Genomic DNA, 12,283 nt, shown 5'->3' on the forward strand with positions numbered 1-12,283 from the left:
TGATTGTAGGTTGTGATTTTCTCATAATCGCACCAAGAATTTGCAATAATCTTTTGGCTTTCACTACTATCAGCCCAAGCATATCCAAAGTGAAACCGAGATCCCTAAGTCGAAGAAGCAAAAGAGGTCTGCTGAGTATTATAGAGAAGAAGAATGGGACAATGATCTAAATTCCACTGCGACAAGTGACGAATATTGGAAACCACAAATAGCTTAGACCACTCCAGATTGCAAAACACTCTATCCAGTCTCTCAAAAATCAGATTGTTATTTCTCCCATTGCACCAAGTGAATAGACCATTCTTGAGATGGATTTCTTTCAAGTGACAATTGTAATGTCCCAAATTCCCTAATGTGGCTTAGTACCCGAATTAGGGGGTCAGGAGGGCCATAATTGATTTAATGCATTATTATGTGATTATATGCATGATTATGTGAATTATATTATTATATGATGATAATTACATGCATGTGGGCCCACTTCTTATAAGAAGGGCATTTTCGTAATTTTGGTCGTTGAGGGCGTATTTGTATATTTATGTGCATGTATATGAAATATGAATGAGACCACATCATTATGTGGATATTTTTGAGCTATTCGGCATGAGACGATCCTAGGATGCAAGTTAGCAGTTTGGTCATAACGGGGTTAATTACCGGGCTCGGGGTGAGCCTAGGGGTAAATTTGTATTTAGTACATTACCGGGAATGAACAAGTAATGGGATATGATTTAATAATTATTTGAGGATATTGGGAGTGACGAGAATTGGAGGACGTTAATTATGATTAACGTGATAGGTGGGAAACGAAAATTTTGCCCTTGCTTAGATTTGAAGCCTTTAGATAGCCCTAAGGGCAATTTGGTCATTTAGACCATTGGATATATTCAGCCAAGGAAGGTTGTAGAATACACAGGTAGCAAAACAGAGGTTCTCTTCTCATCTCTCTCTCTCTCTCTCTCTCTCTCTCTCTCTCTCTCTCTCTCGGTTAGCATTTGAGGCAAGCTAGAAGATTTGAAGCCTAAGGTTTTGAGGCTTGAGAGTTTAGGTTTGTGTTGCAGCTATTGAAGGGATTTAATTCGCAATTGAGGTAAGGAATTCTAAGTTTAAACCTTTATTTTTACTCTATTTTTAAGGTGGTTTATAAGCTTGAGATTTTGATCTTAGAAGTGAGTGTTTAATGGTGTTGAAAGGCTTGGGTTTTATAGCTAGTGTAATGACCCAACTACTCTAGACTTTTGGACCATTAACGAAAACTATACATAAACACTAATCTTTAATAAATCTTTACAAGTGAAAAGACCATAACTTTATTAAGAAACTTGTAAAAATAAAAGTTAAACTTACATAAAATATCAAGCAGGATATGGGATCCCATTGTTTTAAAATCAAAACATGACATAATTAAAAAGAGATTTACATAATAAAATGCGGAAAAATACATGTAAAAAAACCATAAGAAACAAAACTACATCCTCGAATCGAAACGCTCGGCTCTTGAATCCATTCCTCCTCAATACACATTCTCCAAGCTTCCAAGAACCTTTCCCACCACTAAGACTATTTTCCTGCACATATAAACAAAAAGGAGTGAGCCTAATGCCCAGCAAGGAAAATCTAACACATAGTCCATATACATAAATTTCATAAAAACATAAAAAAAACATAACATAACACTCATATGACATACATACTATAATGGCCATTATTACTTGGGGTCCCATAGACTAAACAAGTCATATGCCCATTAGATTAGTGGGGTCTTGCTAGCTAAGCAAGTCATATGCCCATAATCTATTTGGGGCTTGTTAGTCATATAGGTCATATGCCCAAGCCTACAAGCATACTTAACATAACATATTTCATAACATAAAAATCATAAGATAACATATAAAACATATAACATATAAATTCTATCTTATTTTCCTTACCAAAATTACCGGGATATGAGGACAGAGTTGGGACTTTGGAACACTCCTAAAAACCATTTGTAACAGAGTGAGTACTTTGAAGAAAAGAAATGAAAGGAATGGAAGGACTATACCATTGAGAATATACTTACCAAAAACTTATGTGCAAGTTCTTAGATTTCCTAACCAAAATAAAGAATAAGGTTAGAAGGCTGAGTAGAAGAATATGAGAACTTAAATAAAATAATACCAATGAACTAGAGTGTGGGAATACCTTGAAGACTTGTAAGACCAATCTAAACCTTGAACCGAAATGCTATAAAACCTTACTTCCCAAGTGTTTGATAAGCTTATGATGATCAAGCTTATGATTCCCAACCCAAGTGTTTACACTCTCACAATCACCTAGCAACTTGCAGCCTCTGAACTTAGAGTAATAGATGAATAAATGGCTGGGTACTAGGTCCTATTTATAGAGTTTAGGAATGAAAAGATCTCATTTAACTTGAATAAAAATAATGGCTTTTTATGTGAAAATAATTTGAATTATCGTTCAGCAGAGGCTGAAGACTCGTTCAGAAAGGTGCTGGACTTATCAAGAGGTTGAAGGTTTGAATGGAAAACGATTTCAAAAACTTTCAAATTATGTTGAGAGGGGCGATATATCGCCCCCTGTAGGCGATATATCGCCTGGGCCAATATGCCCGAGGCAATCGTGCAATGTTTCGTGTTTTTCGTATCTTCGTGCTGCGATATATCGCCCCCTATAGCTGCGATATATCGGCATACGCTGATTATTTAAACATGAAATTACACATTTTTAGCTTAATTTGAATTGAGTAAACAGCCTTGACTAAGCCCTTTCGTTTTCAAAGCTGCTGACTGACCTTAGAGCATTCAAATTTTACCCTTAATATATTTAATCCTCAAAATACTTAATCATTAATAAACCCATACATAGCATGTGCTATTATCTAATTGGTTCTTATCTAAACCTTATAATATAATAATTATTACCTTCAATATCAGTCATATTAATCAAACCTTAGGTTAAAATTAATATTCTTAAACTATAGGTTAAACTTAGAAAATCTACAAGTACTACTATGAGTGTCCAAATAAATCCCGGTCTGAACCAAAAATCCACAGTTATAACAATAATACTACTATAACTATTATACTACTATCTAACTAGCTAAGTAAAGTTCTTGGACTCTATAGCTAGATTGGCGATAATGTTGTATTAATGTTTGGTTATGATATTGGGATTTGTTTGATGAGTTTTGGCTGAGGTTTAGATTGAGAAAAATGCAGGGGAGCTGGGTACGCGGGGTCAAGTCGCGACCGAGTTCATGCAAGTTGTGACTTGAGTGAACCCCAGGGACTTCATTGAGCTATGCTTGGCAAGGATGTTGTGGCCCTTAAGGATAAGTTGCGGCCTGCCCCTGGCACCCAAATAAGGGGCTCTCTGTCTTGGGGGCACGCTGTGGCCCGCTTGTCCTCTTTGAGCTAGGATGGGTTTTTGTTTAGTCTTAGGCGTGAGTTTCGAATTTCAAAGCTCGAGATCGAATCTACTAACCGTTTTAGTAGGATTCGAGGTCCTGAGGGCTGGGTTTTAGTCCATGAACCTTTTATTACTCTTTTTATTGATGGGATTTCATCTTTGGTTATGATTAGGTGATCGCTAATGGCCTAAGGACAGGATCGTTCTCAAGGGTCGTTCTTTATTTATTTTACGCTCAAGTCTGAGGTAAGAAAACTGCACCCAGTATGTGACATACATGATTATTGATGAGGCATGTTGAGTGCTCTATATATGGACATTGGTTGCATTGTAAATGCCTGACAACATTGTTTACTTGTGAATGGCAATGACTTATTAGTCAGAAACGACAATGGTTTTTAATACTGGTCGTGAAGCTCTGACTTATCACTCAAGATCAGCAATAGTACTGAGCGCTGGTTGTATGGAATTGACTTATGAGTCAAGAGCGGCAATAGCATATTAGCGCGTGCCGAAATGATTAGGACTAACCAACATGAGCATTAAAGGCTTGATCAACCTATTGGTCGAAGAAAACTAAAGCGCTTGGCTAGTCTATGACTAGTTACTCTTTAATGCCCTACTTCCTTAGAGTCGTTACTAAGTGGGTTTAAAACGTGCTTTTAACTTGCTAATCGAGGTTTTAAGGAAAATGTGTAATCAAACCACAAACAGAGTCATAAACTTTGAAAATAACTTCATTACTGAAAAATCATAAAATGTTTAGCATTTGGGTTCCCAAAACACTGTTCATAAATATTTACAACTCAAAATATACTTTAAGTCGACTATACGACAAAATAGGGTTCTTTACAAACAACTTCCAAAAATACCCCTGGCTATAGTAGCCAGGCAGACCAAACATGTACGTGCCGCATCACGCTCTCCATACTTATGGTCAGTTGACTTTCTCCTTGCCCTTACCTACACCACAGAGCACCCGTGAGCTGAAGCCCAGCAAGAAAACTCCACATAAACAGATAACATACACATATGAACCACTTAGCATATAACCAATTTGTCAACAAGCTAAACACATACGGCCATGTCGTCTCAGGCGCTTTACCAGGCCCTGAGTTGCAGTCTACATTGTAAGGATATCCCAGGTATCCTTCAGGGCCTTACCCTAGCAGCTCACACTTCGCGTGCTAAATGCTGCTCCCGACCCCTTGCCATTCCCGACCTTTGTCATTCCCGGCCTTCGTCGTTTCCGACCTTTGCCTTTCCTGGCCCTTGCCGATCATTCACATATATGCATACACAGCATAATTAAAACATAACTTAAACATATACTAACATAATCAATGGGCTACACCCAACACATAATCATATAGGGCCGTGCCCTGCAACATAACTATGGGGCCTCGCCCTGCTCTATGGGTACAGCAGCTTTCTTACCTGTGTCCCGAGCTTCTTGAGCACTGAACCCTCGAGCACGATCCTCTAATCCGAGCCTCACTGAGAATCTAGTCACAACACACAAATAACACTCCCATTACTAATCAATTTAAAAACATCTTCCAGAACCAATCCCAAGCTCTCGGGACCTCCCGGATCCTCACACAAGGTGGCAGAAGCGTCCCCCGAGCCCCCTGGGAAAAAGCCTAAAAACTGAAATTTCCCCCTGCCCAGAAATGGCCTAGCGCTGCGGCACTAGCCCTTAAGGGCCGCGGCGCCCAGCGTGGCTCCCTTCCCTGATGCAACCTAGCGCCGCGACGCAGAAGAACAAGGCCACGACGCCCCTTCGCAAACCCAGAAATTCTGGTTTCTCCAAACGTTTTCCCCGAGCCAAAACACTCCCAAATCATTACCAAGACTTATCTAAGTCCCAAATTCAGTTCAAAACCCAAAATAAGCCATCTAACAACTTATAAACATCAACAACGGGGCTAGATACACAATCAAACTCAAGAATCACTTAGTGGTTCAAAATTCTCAAAACTTAAACCAGCCCTTGCAAAGTTTAAACCAGCCTTCAGAATTCTTAAACTAAACCAGAAATAACTTTCAAAGATGCATGAAATTCATACCTCAAGATGGAATTCGACCTTGAGCTTCTTCCTACTCTAACTCCAAGCTAAATCCCTTTGATTCCCAACTGAATTCTCACAAACTACAAGCTGCAAATTCAGCTTCAACCCTCATTCTCAAATCCTCAAAACAAGCTTAAACTTTAAAGAAAAACCATGGATGAATTTCTTACCTCTGTGATTAACACACCCTTGAGCTAAAGCTTGAATTCAATTGCTCTAATCTCAGCCCTAAACCCATTTCTTGATCCCAAGAGATTTGCCCTTCCTTCCTTTCCTTCTTGCTTCTTAACTCTTCCTTAACTTTCAGCAAGAGATGAATTTGTCTAAGTGTAGAAAACGTGAATAGCTTTCCCACTCAGCCATAGTTATCTAAATCCCAGCCAAAAGACCCATTTGCCCTTCCATCTAACCCATATTCTAACTAATCCTCAAGGGCAACTTAGACCTTTCCTATCTTCTTACAAACTTACCATTTTCTCACCTAGAGTAACTATCCTCAATGGTTACCTATGGTTACCCAAGCTACTAAAATGCCATTAACCATTAATTAAAAGTCCCCAACTAAATTTATAATATTCCTGAAATACCACTAGGCTCCTCCCGAGCCGGGTATTTAATCCCGTTGTGACTTTTAGCGAAATAGCTCTCTAGGACCGTCTCGGAACGTGCATCACAAATATATTACCATTATATCGAAAATATCACATATATAACATTTATGCCCTTAATGGGCTAAAATTACCATTATGCCCCTTACAACCAAATGGGGCCCACATGCATATTTAATCACCTAAACATGCATTCTAACCATATATTCATTAAATTCACATAAATTAATACAGTATAACAATTATTGCCCTCCAGGCACACTAATCAAGGCTCCAAGCCTTATTAGCAAATTTGGGTCACTACAACTATCCCCTCCTTACAAAGATTTCATCCTCGAAATTACCTGAACAACTCGGGATACCGCTCCCGCATGTCTAATTCAAGTTCCCATGTCGCCTCTTCAACTTTGTTGTTCCTCCACAGCACTTTCACCAAGGCGATGGTCTTGCTCCGCAAAACCTTATCTTTCCGATCAAGAATCTGAAACCAGCTTCTCCTCATAGGACAAATCCTGATCCAGCTCCAAACTCTCATAATTCAGTACGTGTGTCGAATCTGATACATACTTTCAGAGCATGGACACATGAACCCCTAATAGAGCTGGAGGCATGGACAACCTATAGGCTACCTCCCTAACTCGCTCCAGAACCTCGAAAGGGACTACAAACCTAGGGCTCAACTTGCCCCGAATGCCAAACCGTTTCACTCCTCTTAGAGGTGAAACCCTAAGGAACACATGGTCACCAACCTGAAATTCCACACTCCTGTGTCTCAGGTCTGAATAACTCTTCTGGCGACTATGGGAGGCGAGCATTCACGCTCTAATCTTCTCAATCGCCTCATTGGTCCTCTGAACCATCTCAGGACCCAAATAACTTCTCTCACCCATCTCATCCCAATGGATAGGTGATATACACTTCCTCCCATATAGCATCTCATACGGAGCCACTCCGATAGTCGTTTGATAGTTGTTATTATACGAGAACTCAATCAAAGGAAGATACTTACTCCAAGATCCCCCAAAGTCTAATACACAGGCTCGCAACATATCTTCCAATATATCTGGGGATGATAAGCGGTACTAAACCGTAACTGCATGCCCATAGTCTTCTGCAGGCTCTCCCAAAACTTGGAGGTGAAGGTGGGGTCTCTGTTAGACACTATCAACCTCGGAGCTCCATGAAGTCGAACAATTTCCTTCACATATAATTTAGCATACTGCTCCACAGTATAAGTCATCCTGACAGGCAAAAAGTGGGCCGACTTGGTATACCTATCCACAATCACCCACACCGAGTCATGCTGTCCCACAGTTCTTGGCAAACCAACCACAAAGTCCATGGTAATGTCCTCCCACTTCCACTCCGGAATCCCTAGTGGCTGCAGCAATCCCGCTGGCCTCTGATGTTTAGTCTTGACCTACTGACACGTTAAACACTTGGCCACATAATCCACCACATCCCTTTTCATGCCCGACCACCAATATAAAGCTCTCAAATCTTGGTACATCTTCTTCGTACCTGGATGTAAAGAGTAGGGAGTGGTATGCGAATCATCTAAAATCTCCCGTCGGATAACAGAATCCGTCGAAATACAAATCTGACCCATCTCCGAAAGAGAAAAGTCCTTAGCCACTTTGACTAAGACGTTATCTATGAGACCTCTCAACTGGGAATCTTTCCCCTGTGCCTCCTTGATCCTCTCAAGGAGTGTAGACTGAAGAGTGATGTTGGCTAACCGGAAAACCACCAACTCTATTCCCGCTCTAGTCATCTCCTCAGCCAGCTTATCAGATATCTGTCTTGAACTAAACAACTGTCCTGGGCCTCTCCGACTCAATGCATCAGCCACTACATTAGCCTTCCCAGGATGGTATAGGATATCACAATCATAATCCTTAACCAACTCTAGCCACCGTCTCTGACGCATATTCAGATCCTTCTGAGTAAAGAAATACTTCAAACTTTTATGGTCGGTGTAGATCTCGCACTTCTCTCCATATAAATAATGTCTCCAGATCTTAAGTGTGAATACCACCGCTGCCAACTCTAGATCATGTGTGGGATATCTCTGCTCATACTCCTTTAATTGTCTCAGCGCATAGGCTATCACTTTACCAGCTTGCATTAGCACACACCCCAAACCCTGTCTGGAAGCATCACAGTAAACCGCAAACTTCTCATTATCTGTTGGCAGACTCAACACTAGCGCGGTGATCAGTCGTTGCTTCAACTCTTTAAAACTGTTCTCACATCTGTCTGTCCAGACATACCTTGTCTTTTTCTTTGTCAATTCTGTCAGAGGCGTAGCTATTCTGGAGAACCCCTCAACAAACCGCCGATAGTATCCTGCTAAACCCAGAAAACTCCTCACTTCAGGAACATTGCTCGGTCTAGGCCAATCCCTAACTGACTTAATCTTACTTGGATCAACCAGAATCCCCTCCTTACTGACGATGTGGCCCAGAAACGTGACTTGCGGTAGCCAAAATTCACACTTGCTGAACTTAGCATATAACTTATGCTCCTTTAACCGCTGTAAAACCAACCGCAGATGCTGCTCGTACTTTGTCTCTGACTGAGAGTACACCAAGATGTCATCGATGAATACAATCACAAACTTATCCAAATAATCCTTGAAAATCCTATTCATCATATCCATAAAAGCTCGTGAGCATTGGTTAAACCAAAGGACATAACCAGGAATTCATAATGTCCATAACTCGTTCGGAAAGCGGTCTTTGGTATGTCCTCCTCTTTAATCCTTAACTGATGGTAACCTGACCGGAGATCAATCTTAGAAAACACCGTACTCCCCTGTAACTGATCAAATAAATCATCGATCCTAGGCAGTGGATACTTATTCTCAATGGCCAACTTGTTCAGCTCCCTGTAGTCAATGCACATCCTAAGAAATCCATCATTCTTCTTAACAAACAACACTGGAGCACCCCATGGCAAGAAACTCGGTCTGATGAACCCCAAATCAAGTAATTCTTGCAACTGAATATTCAACTCCTTTAACTCTGCTGGAGCCATTCTGTAAGGCGTCCTAGATACTGGCTCCACCCCTGGCGCTAACTCAATAACAAAGTCAATCTCTCGCTGCAGCGGCAAGCCTGGCAGATCTGCTAGAAATAAATCTGGAAATTCACACACCAATCTAGTCTCACTTGGTCCAACCGACTCAACCCTAGAGGTGTCCACAACATTTGCTAGGAATCTTATGCAACCTTCCTACATCAGGTATCTAGCCTTCAATGCTGAAATAATAGGTATTCGCGGTCCACTAGACATCCCTACGAATACAAAGGGTACCTCCCCTTCCAGTTTAAAAGTCACCATCTTGCGCTTGCAGTCAATCGTTGCCCCATATTTTGCTAACCAATCCATTCCTAAGATCATATCAAAGTCATCCATCACAAGCTCAATCAGATCAACAGACAATTCCCTACCATCTACCTCTACTCGTAAAGCCCTAATCCATCTCCTAGAGACTACCAGTTCCCCAGTTGGCAACAAAGTCTGAAAACCCCTAGCATACACAACACTAGGTCTACACAGCTGATCTATCACCCTAGCAGACACAAACGAGTGGGTAGCTCCCGAATCAAACAATACAGTATACAAAGACCCAGCACTAGAAATCTGACCTGTTACAACTGAGGGGTTAGCCTCCGCCTCAGTCTGAGTCAAGGTAAACACTCTGGCAGGAGTGAGATTGTCTCCCTGCTTCGGCACCTCCTTCCTGACTTGTGGGCAGTCCTTCTTCAAATGATTGGCACTCCCACAGACAAAGCAGGCCCTGATCCTACACTCACCCTGATGTCACCGTCTGCACCGAGGACACACTAGGAAACTCCTCCAGTTGTCACTTCTGCCCTGACGGCCACTAAAAGTACCCCATGCCCTCCTATCAGAACTGAGAGGAACGAAAGAATCTGGGGCCTTCCTCTTCTGCCCGCTGGGGCCACTACCCCAACTGGATCCAAAAAAAGGAGGCACTATCCTCCTAGCATCGCGCCTAACAACGCTCTCTCTCCAGATCTGGTCCTCGGCCCCGTCAGCTGTAAGGGCCTTGTACACAACCTAAGCATAGGTAGTAGTCCCTGGATCCAAGGTGATCTTCACATCATGGGCGATCATAACATTCAGCCCCCGTAAAATTCTATCCCTCCTTCCCGCATCCGTCGGCACTAAATCTGGTGCAAACTTCGCCAATCGATTGAATTTCAGTGCATACTCTGTCACAGTCAACCAGTTCTGAGTCAGGTTGATGAACTCGTCAACCTTTGCAGCTCGGACTGCTACACTGTAATATTTCTCATTAAAGATATTCTTGAATACTTCCCAGGTCATGACTTCCACATTCCTTCTCTGAACCACAACATCCCACCAGATGCGGGCATCCTCTTTAAACATATAACTGGCACAGGCAACTCTATCGTTTCCCTCAACCCTCATGAAATCCAGGATAGAGGAAACCATATTCATCCACTGCTCTACCCGCAGTGGGTCTGGTCCACCCTCAAAGGTGGGAGGATGCTGATTCTTGAACCTCTCATACAGAGGTTCCCACCTGTTCTCAACCACAGGCTGAAACGGCACTAGCGCCGCACCCTACTGAATTGGCAGCCCAGTGACCTATGGAGGGGCCTGCTGCCTCAACTGACAAAGTTCTTCTTCTGTTCTCTGCAACCTTGCTTCCATTTCAGCAAACATCTCTTGCCAATTCTGTGGGGCAGGTGGAGGGTCCTAACCCTGATTGTCATCCTCGGCCCGACTGTCGCGGAGTCTAGATGATTGTCGAGGCATCATAACTATATGCCTGCAACCAACGATGACGCTCATCAGGCATGATAAAAAAATCCAATACCACCTCCCAATCACAACAGCCAACCATGAACAGCAATCCAGATAACATACAGATAGCATATAACACACAACGGGCCATGCCCTGGCATCATGCATATGTTAACTCATTCATCATGCTCTATATGAAACAAGCAGGTAAACAGGGCATTCAAGCACATATTCAAGCATATTAATCAACCATACCAATCAACCCTAAGTTGAGCTTGTCACTGACAGCGAGCGTAAATATTCGGTCAATCTCCAGAACCAATAAACCTTGGCTCGCTCTGATACCAAGTTGTAACGCCCAACTTCCTTAGAGTCATTACTAAGTGGGTTTAAAACGTGCTTTTAACTCGCTAATCGAGGTTTTAAGGCAAATGTGTAATCAAACCACAAACAGAGTCATAAACGTTGAAAATAACTTCATTACTGAAAAATCATAAAATGTTTAGCATTTGGGATCCCAAAACACTGTTCACAAATATTTACAACTCAAAATATACTTTAAGTCGACTATACAACAAAATAGGGTTCTTTACAAACAACTTCCAAAAATACCCCTGGTTGTAGCAGCCAGGCTGTAATGCCCCAAATTTCCTAATAAGGTTTAGGACCTTGATTAGGAGGCCAGGAGGGCCATAATTGATTTATTATGATATTAAATGGTTATATGTATGTTTCTATGAATTATATTATTATATGATAATAAATGCATGCATATGGGTGTATTTATAATTATAAGGGCATTTTGGTAATTTGGCCCGTTGAGGGCGTAATTGTGTATTTTCGTGTATGTGGGTGAGTTTTGGATGGTACCACATTATATGTGAATTTGTTCGAGCCTTTCGGCATGAGACGATCATGAAATGCAAGTGTTCGGTCTGGTCATAACGGGTTTAAGTTTGAGGCTCGGGTTGAGTCTCAGGGTGATTTTAATGATTATAACATTACCAGGAATTAAAGGTTAATGGGATATGGATTAGTAGTATGTGATAATATTGAGAATATCGGGAATTGGAGGGTGTTAATTATGATTAACGAAATAGGTGTGAAAGGACGGTTTTGCCCCTGATGCATGTTAGATGTTTAACTGTGATATATGCAATGCACGAGGAACATGTGTTTAGGGCATGCCATGAATATTGAGTATGAGACTGATCAGAGCTTGAGTCTCTGTGTTTGTGAATGATCATAATGATGCTAGCAACTATTAAGTAAGCATGTTGAATGCCTTACTCTTGGATAATTAACATACGATACATATTGATAGCATTGCTTACTTATGCATGACACTGACTAATTAGTCAGAATTGGCAAAGGTGTCAGTATCAA

Source organism: Humulus lupulus, chromosome 4 (assembly GCF_963169125.1).
Source record: "Humulus lupulus chromosome 4, drHumLupu1.1, whole genome shotgun sequence".
Taxonomy (NCBI): domain Eukaryota; kingdom Viridiplantae; phylum Streptophyta; class Magnoliopsida; order Rosales; family Cannabaceae; genus Humulus; species Humulus lupulus.